Here is a 7,500-nt window from a genome sequence, read left to right on the forward strand (position 1 = left end):
TAAAAGGCAGTTGCTCCCTGACAACACAAGGAACTTTGATTCGTATTAAAAGGGCAGGGGAGACTAGCCCATAGAAGCTGCATTTAGTCAATTCAGCATCAAATGCTTACTACAAGGCAGTGTTGCTGATGAAATAATGCCAGAGCACACCCTAGTGGACAAAATGCTTACAGCACCTGGTATTCCCAGGCAGTCTCCCATCCAAGTACTAACCAGGCCCGACCCTGCTTAGCTTCCGAGATCAGACGAGATCGGGCGTATTCAGGCTGGTATGGCCGTAAGCGAATGACTAACTCTTGGTACACCATATAAAGTCAAAGTGAGTCTGATAAACAGACATTGCATTTCACCAATTAGATAAGCAGCCTGAACTTTGGGTCACTCAGTAAAGTGGAAGAAATTACATATACTGTAGCCATCACTTTTTAGCACAGATAGTTGGATGAAATACAAACAAACCTTGCTAACATTTCAAAGCGAGGGCACATATTTCAGCCTTGTGGGAAAAAACGGACAAATACAATGACTTCTGACAAATACATCATTAGCAACAGTTTCCCATGCAGCTATCCTACTAGCCAGAATAAATACACAAAATCTCTGATGTTGAAAACCTATTGCATTGTTCTGTGTCTAAGGAGGAGCGCATGTATGGACACTTTCATATTGTAAGCGCATGGGCGTATGACACATCATGACCATGGGGGGTTAGAGCTGGCTTCTCAACTATCTCTTGATTGAAGTACCAGCGTGGCATAAATACCATGCTGCATTTCGCAACATGATGTTTCGACAAAATGTCAACAATGTTTGGCTACAAACAAATGTTTCTACCTTTCGATTGGTCCACAAAGTGTCTTTCACAACTGACTTCAAAGATCTCCATAAGCACAGGGCAATTGACTCAAGTCATCCTCAAGCTTGCCGCCAAGCAAAGGTTTATTATTAACAAGACATCAGGGGAGAGCGCGGACGCAGTCCCCCACTACCATAAATTATGCAATCGAGATTTCCACATTTGGGAAATTCACAGGGGTCAGCATAGCTGGCGTGCAATGGCTAAGCCTCGCCCTGGGTGAACCGCCTTTCTTGATCACGGTATCTCCCTTGCCAGGTAAGTATGAGTTATAGTCATCGGTGGAGGGCAAGTGTCTCCAGTGCCAACATTTTCGGCTAATGGTAACCACTTTGTGTTCCGATAATATCACATCACATCGACCTGCGTTAAATGCCGTTTAGGAATGCACTTGCAGACAGAGTGGTGAAAAAGTAGTTCATTTTGTTTACTAGATTATATCAGTGAACCACTAGATTCCCATCATGCAACACTGTAGAAAAATCACCAATGACTTTTTAATATCTTAACCTGTCTGATATCACAAATGTATGCGATATGACGAAATAAAATCACATTCAGACACACACACACACACACACACAGACAAATGCATGAAAGCAATTGATTTATTATCGATAACATCTCACATTCTCTTGTACTTTTGATTTACTCCGTAAAAGAAGGGTTGTAATTCCACCATGGAAAACACAGGGCCATCAGACACCAGTCCAGTTCCACTCCTCACCAGCATTATTTCCTTTGATCATTTGAACAGGGCGAGGGAGCACAAAGCACACACAAGCTGCATTCAGTAACAATATTCTTATTTGTCTTATGCATAAAAGGCAGTTGCTCCCTGACAACACAAGGAACTTTGATCGTATTAAAAGGGCAGGGGAGACTAGCCCATAGAAGCTGCATTTAGTCAATTCAGCATCAAATGCTTACTACAAGGCAGTGTTGCTGATGAAATAATGCCAGAGCACACCCTAGTGGACAAAATGCTTACAGCACCTGGTATTCCCAGGCAGTCTCCCATCCAAGTACTAACCAGGCCCGACCCTGCTTAGCTTCCGAGATCAGACGAGATCGGGCGTATTCAGGCTGGTATGGCCGTAAGCGAATGACTAACTCTTGGTACACCATATAAAGTCAAAGTGAGTCTGATAAACAGACATTATTTCACCAATTAGATAAGCAGCCTGAACTTTGGGTCACTCAGTAAGTGGAAGAAATTACATATACTGTAGCCATCACTTTTTAGCACAGATAGTTGGATGAAATACAAACCAACCTTGCTAACATTTCAAAGCGAGGGCACATATTTCAGCCTTGTGGGAAAAAACGGACAAATACAATGACTTCTGACAAATACATCATTAGCAACAGTTTCCCATGCAGCTATCCTACTAGCCAGAATAAATACACAAAATCTCTGAATGTTGAAAACCTATTGCATTGTTCTGTGTCAAGGAGGAGCGCATGTATGGACAATTTCATATTGTAAGCGCATGGGCGTATGACACATCATGACCATGGGGGGTTAGAGCGGCTTCTCAACTATCTCTTGATTGAAGTACCAGCGTGGCATAAATACCATGCTGCATTTCGCAACATGATGTTTCCACAAAATGTCAACAATGTTTGGCTACAAACAAATGTTTCTACCTTTCAATTGGTCCACAAAGTGTCTTTCACAACTGACTTCAAAGATCTCCATAAGCACGGGCAATTGGCTCAAGTCATCCTCAAGCTTGCCGCCAAGCAACGGTTTGTCATTAAACAAGACATCAGGGGAGAGCGCGGACGCAGTCCCCCACTACCATAAATTATGCAATCGAGATTTCCACATTTGGGAAATTCACAGGGGTCAGCATAGCTGGCGTGCAATGGCTAAGCCTCGCCCTGGGTGAACCGCCTTTCTTGATCACGGTATCTCCCTTGCCAGGTAAGTATGAGTTATAGTCATCGGTGGAGGGCAAGTGTCTCCAGTGCCAACATTTTCGGCTAATGGTAACCACTTTGTGTTCCGATAATATCACATCACATCGACCTGCGTTAAATGCCGTTTAGGAATGCACTTGCAGACAGAGTGGTGAAAAAGTAGTTCATTTTGTTTACTAGATTATATCAGTGAACCACTAGATTCCCATCATGCAACACTGTAGAAAAATCACCAATGACTTTTTAATATCTTAACCTGTCTGATATCACAAATGTATGCGATATGACGAAATACAATCACATTCAGACACACACACACACACACACACAGACAAATGCATGAAAGCAATTGATTTATTATCGATAACATCTCACATTCTCTTGTACTTTTGATTTACTCCGTAAAAGAAGGGTTGTAATTCCACCATGGAAAACACAGGGCCATCAGACACCAGTCCAGTTCCACTCCTCACCAGCATTATTTCCTTTGATCATTTGAACAGGGCGAGGGAGCACAAAGCACACACAAGCTGCATTCAGTAACAATATTCTTATTTGTCTTATGCATAAAAGGCAGTTGCTCCCTGACAACACAAGGAACTTTGATTGTATTAAAAGGGCAGGGGAGACTAGCCCATAGAAGCTGCATTTAGTCAATTCAGCATCAAATGCTTACTACAAGGCAGTGTTGCTGATGAAATAATGCCAGAGCACACCCTAGTGGACAAAATGCTTACAGCACCTGGTATTCCCAGGCAGTCTCCCATCCAAGTACTAACCAGGCCCAACCCTGCTTAGCTTCCGAGATCAGACGAGATCGGGCGTATCAGGCTGGTATGGCCGTAAGCAAATGACTAACTCTTGGTACACCATATAAAGTCAAAGTGAGTCTGATAAACAGACATTTTCACCAATTAGATAAGCAGCCTGAACTTTGGGTCACTCAGTAAGTGGAAGAAATTACATATACTGTAGCCATCACTTTTTAGCACAGATAGTTGGATGAAATACAAACCAACCTTGCTAACATTTCAAAGCGAGGGCACATATTTCAGCCTTGTGGGAAAAAACGGACAAATACAATGACTTCTGACAAATACATCATTAGCAACAGTTTCCCATGCAGCTATCCTACTAGCCAGAATAAATACACAAAATCTCTGAATGTTGAAAACCTATTGCATTGTTCTGTGTCAAGGAGGAGCGCATGTATGGACAATTTCATATTGTAAGCGCATGGGCGTATGACACATCATGACCATGGGGGTTAGAGCGGCTTCTCAACTATCTCTTGATTGAAGTACCAGCGTGGCATAAATACCATGCTGCATTTCGCAACATGATGTTTCCACAAAATGTCAACAATGTTTGGCTACAAACAAATGTTTCTACCTTTCAATTGGTCCACAAAGTGTCTTTCACAACTGACTTCAAAGATCTCCATAAGCACGGGCAATTGGCTCAAGTCATCCTCAAGCTTGCCGCCAAGCAACGGTTTGTCATTAAACAAGACATCAGGGGAGAGCGCGGACGCAGTCCCCCACTACCATAAATTATGCAATCGAGATTTCCACATTTGGGAAATTCACAGGGGTCAGCATAGCTGGCGTGCAATGGCTAAGCCTCGCCCTGGGTGAACCGCCTTTCTTGATCACGGTATCTCCCTTGCCAGGTAAGTATGAGTTATAGTCATCGGTGGAGGGCAAGTGTCTCCAGTGCCAACATTTTCGGCTAATGGTAACCACTTTGTGTTCCGATAATATCACATCACATCGACCTGCGTTAAATGCCGTTTAGGAATGCACTTGCAGACAGAGTGGTGAAAAAGTAGTTCATTTTGTTTACTAGATTATATCAGTGAACCACTAGATTCCCATCATGCAACACTGTAGAAAAATCACCAATGACTTTTTAATATCTTAACCTGTCTGATATCACAAATGTATGCGATATGACGAAATAAAATCACATTCAGACACACACACACACACACACACACACAGACAAATGCATGAAAGCAATTGATTTATTATCGATAACATCTCACATTCTCTTGTACTTTTGATTTACGCCGTAAAAGAAGGGTTGTAATTCCACCATGGAAAACACAGGGCCATCAGACACCAGTCCAGTTCCACTCCTCACCAGCATTATTTCCTTTGATCATTTGAACAGGGCGAGGGAGCACAAAGCACACACAAGCTGCATTCAGTAACAATATTCTTATTTGTCTTATGCATAAAAGGCAGTTGCTCCCTGACAACACAAGGAACTTTGATTGTATTAAAAGGGCAGGGGAGACTAGCCCATAGAAGCGGCATTTAGTCAATTCAGCATCAAATGCTTACTACAAGGCAGTGTTGCTGATGAAATAATGCCAGAGCACACCCTAGTGGACAAAATGCTTACAGCACCTGGTATTCCCAGGCAGTCTCCCATCCAAGTACTAACCAGGCCCAACCCTGCTTAGCTTCCGAGATCAGACGAGATCGGGCGTATCCAGGCTGGTATGGCCGTAAGCAAATGACTAACTCTTGGTACACCATATAAAGTCAAAGTGAGTCTGATAAACAGACATTTTCACCAATTAGATAAGCAGCCTGAACTTTGGGTCACTCAGTAAGTGGAAGAAATTACATATACTGTAGCCATCACTTTTTAGCACAGATAGTTGGATGAAATACAAACCAACCTTGCTAACATTTCAAAGCGAGGGCACATATTTCAGCCTTGTGGGAAAAAACGGACAAATACAATGACTTCTGACAAATACATCATTAGCAACAGTTTCCCATGCAGCTATCCTACTAGCCAGAATAAATACACAAAATCTCTGAATGTTGAAAACCTATTGCATTGTTCTGTGTCAAGGAGGAGCGCATGTATGGACAATTTCATATTGTAAGCGCATGGGCGTATGACACATCATGACCATGGGGGTTAGAGCGGCTTCTCAACTATCTCTTGATTGAAGTACCAGCGTGGCATAAATACCATGCTGCATTTCGCAACATGATGTTTCCACAAAATGTCAACAATGTTTGGCTACAAACAAATGTTTCTACCTTTCAATTGGTCCACAAAGTGTCTTTCACAACTGACTTCAAAGATCTCCATAAGCACGGGCAATTGGCTCAAGTCATCCTCAAGCTTGCCGCCAAGCAACGGTTTGTCATTAAACAAGACATCAGGGGAGAGCGCGGACGCAGTCCCCCACTACCATAAATTATGCAATCGAGATTTCCACATTTGGGAAATTCACAGGGGTCAGCATAGCTGGCGTGCAATGGCTAAGCCTCGCCCTGGGTGAACCGCCTTTCTTGATCACGGTATCTCCCTTGCCAGGTAAGTATGAGTTATAGTCATCGGTGGAGGGCAAGTGTCTCCAGTGCCAACATTTTCGGCTAATGGTAACCACTTTGTGTTCCGATAATATCACATCACATCGACCTGCGTTAAATGCCGTTTAGGAATGCACTTGCAGACAGAGTGGTGAAAAAGTAGTTCATTTTGTTTACTAGATTATATCAGTGAACCACTAGATTCCCATCATGCAACACTGTAGAAAAATCACCAATGACTTTTTAATATCTTAACCTGTCTGATATCACAAATGTATGCGATATGACGAAATAAAATCACATTCAGACACACACACACACACACACACACACAGACAAATGCATGAAAGCAATTGATTTATTATCGATAACATCTCACATTCTCTTGTACTTTTGATTTACGCCGTAAAAGAAGGGTTGTAATTCCACCATGGAAAACACAGGGCCATCAGACACCAGTCCAGTTCCACTCCTCACCAGCATTATTTCCTTTGATCATTTGAACAGGGCGAGGGAGCACAAAGCACACACAAGCTGCATTCAGTAACAATATTCTTATTTGTCTTATGCATAAAAGGCAGTTGCTCCCTGACAACACAAGGAACTTTGATTGTATTAAAAGGGCAGGGGAGACTAGCCCATAGAAGCGGCATTTAGTCAATTCAGCATCAAATGCTTACTACAAGGCAGTGTTGCTGATGAAATAATGCCAGAGCACACCCTAGTGGACAAAATGCTTACAGCACCTGGTATTCCCAGGCAGTCTCCCATCCAAGTACTAACCAGGCCCAACCCTGCTTAGCTTCCGAGATCAGACGAGATCGGGCGTATCCAGGCTGGTATGGCCGTAAGCAAATGACTAACTCTTGGTACACCATATAAAGTCAAAGTGAGTCTGATAAACAGACATTTTCACCAATTAGATAAGCAGCCTGAACTTTGGGTCACTCAGTAAGTGGAAGAAATTACATATACTGTAGCCATCACTTTTTAGCACAGATAGTTGGATGAAATACAAACCAACCTTGCTAACATTTCAAAGCGAGGGCACATATTTCAGCCTTGTGGGAAAAAACGGACAAATACAATGACTTCTGACAAATACATCATTAGCAACAGTTTCCCATGCAGCTATCCTACTAGCCAGAATAAATACACAAAATCTCTGAATGTTGAAAACCTATTGCATTGTTCTGTGTCAAGGAGGAGCGCATGTATGGACAATTTCATATTGTAAGCGCATGGGCGTATGACACATCATGACCATGGGGGTTAGAGCGGCTTCTCAACTATCTCTTGATTGAAGTACCAGCGTGGCATAAATACCATGCTGCATTTCGCAACATGATGTTTCCACAAAATGTCAACAATGTTTGG

The 7,500-nt window shown here is 42.6% G+C and overlaps 9 non-coding genes across 9 annotated transcripts; all 9 read right to left on the reverse strand.

Moving 5' to 3' along the window:
- Nucleotides 1–164: 164 nt before the first annotated feature.
- LOC120036796 lies at nucleotides 165–283 on the reverse strand. The gene has a single exon (XR_005474640.1). It is a non-coding gene; the product is annotated as a 5S ribosomal RNA (ribosomal RNA).
- Nucleotides 284–957: 674 nt separating this feature from the next.
- On the reverse strand, nucleotides 958–1,122 carry LOC120036821. The gene has a single exon (XR_005474664.1). It is a non-coding gene; the product is annotated as a U1 spliceosomal RNA (small nuclear RNA).
- Nucleotides 1,123–1,840: 718 nt separating this feature from the next.
- Nucleotides 1,841–1,959, reverse strand: LOC120036797. Its single transcript, XR_005474641.1, has one exon. It is a non-coding gene; the product is annotated as a 5S ribosomal RNA (ribosomal RNA).
- Nucleotides 1,960–2,629: 670 nt separating this feature from the next.
- Nucleotides 2,630–2,794, reverse strand: LOC120036822. Its single transcript, XR_005474665.1, has one exon. It is a non-coding gene; the product is annotated as a U1 spliceosomal RNA (small nuclear RNA).
- Nucleotides 2,795–3,512: 718 nt separating this feature from the next.
- On the reverse strand, nucleotides 3,513–3,630 carry LOC120036811. Its single transcript, XR_005474654.1, has one exon. It is a non-coding gene; the product is annotated as a 5S ribosomal RNA (ribosomal RNA).
- Nucleotides 3,631–4,297: 667 nt separating this feature from the next.
- LOC120036823 lies at nucleotides 4,298–4,462 on the reverse strand. The gene has a single exon (XR_005474666.1). It is a non-coding gene; the product is annotated as a U1 spliceosomal RNA (small nuclear RNA).
- A 722-nt stretch (nucleotides 4,463–5,184) lies between these two features.
- LOC120036789 lies at nucleotides 5,185–5,303 on the reverse strand. The gene has a single exon (XR_005474633.1). It is a non-coding gene; the product is annotated as a 5S ribosomal RNA (ribosomal RNA).
- Nucleotides 5,304–5,970: 667 nt separating this feature from the next.
- On the reverse strand, nucleotides 5,971–6,135 carry LOC120036824. The gene has a single exon (XR_005474667.1). It is a non-coding gene; the product is annotated as a U1 spliceosomal RNA (small nuclear RNA).
- A 722-nt stretch (nucleotides 6,136–6,857) lies between these two features.
- LOC120036790 lies at nucleotides 6,858–6,976 on the reverse strand. The gene has a single exon (XR_005474634.1). It is a non-coding gene; the product is annotated as a 5S ribosomal RNA (ribosomal RNA).
- Between the last annotated feature and the right edge of the window lie 524 nt (nucleotides 6,977–7,500).

Source organism: Salvelinus namaycush, unplaced genomic scaffold (assembly GCF_016432855.1).
Source record: "Salvelinus namaycush isolate Seneca unplaced genomic scaffold, SaNama_1.0 Scaffold1479, whole genome shotgun sequence".
NCBI classification, from domain to species: Eukaryota; Metazoa; Chordata; class Actinopteri; order Salmoniformes; family Salmonidae; genus Salvelinus; species Salvelinus namaycush.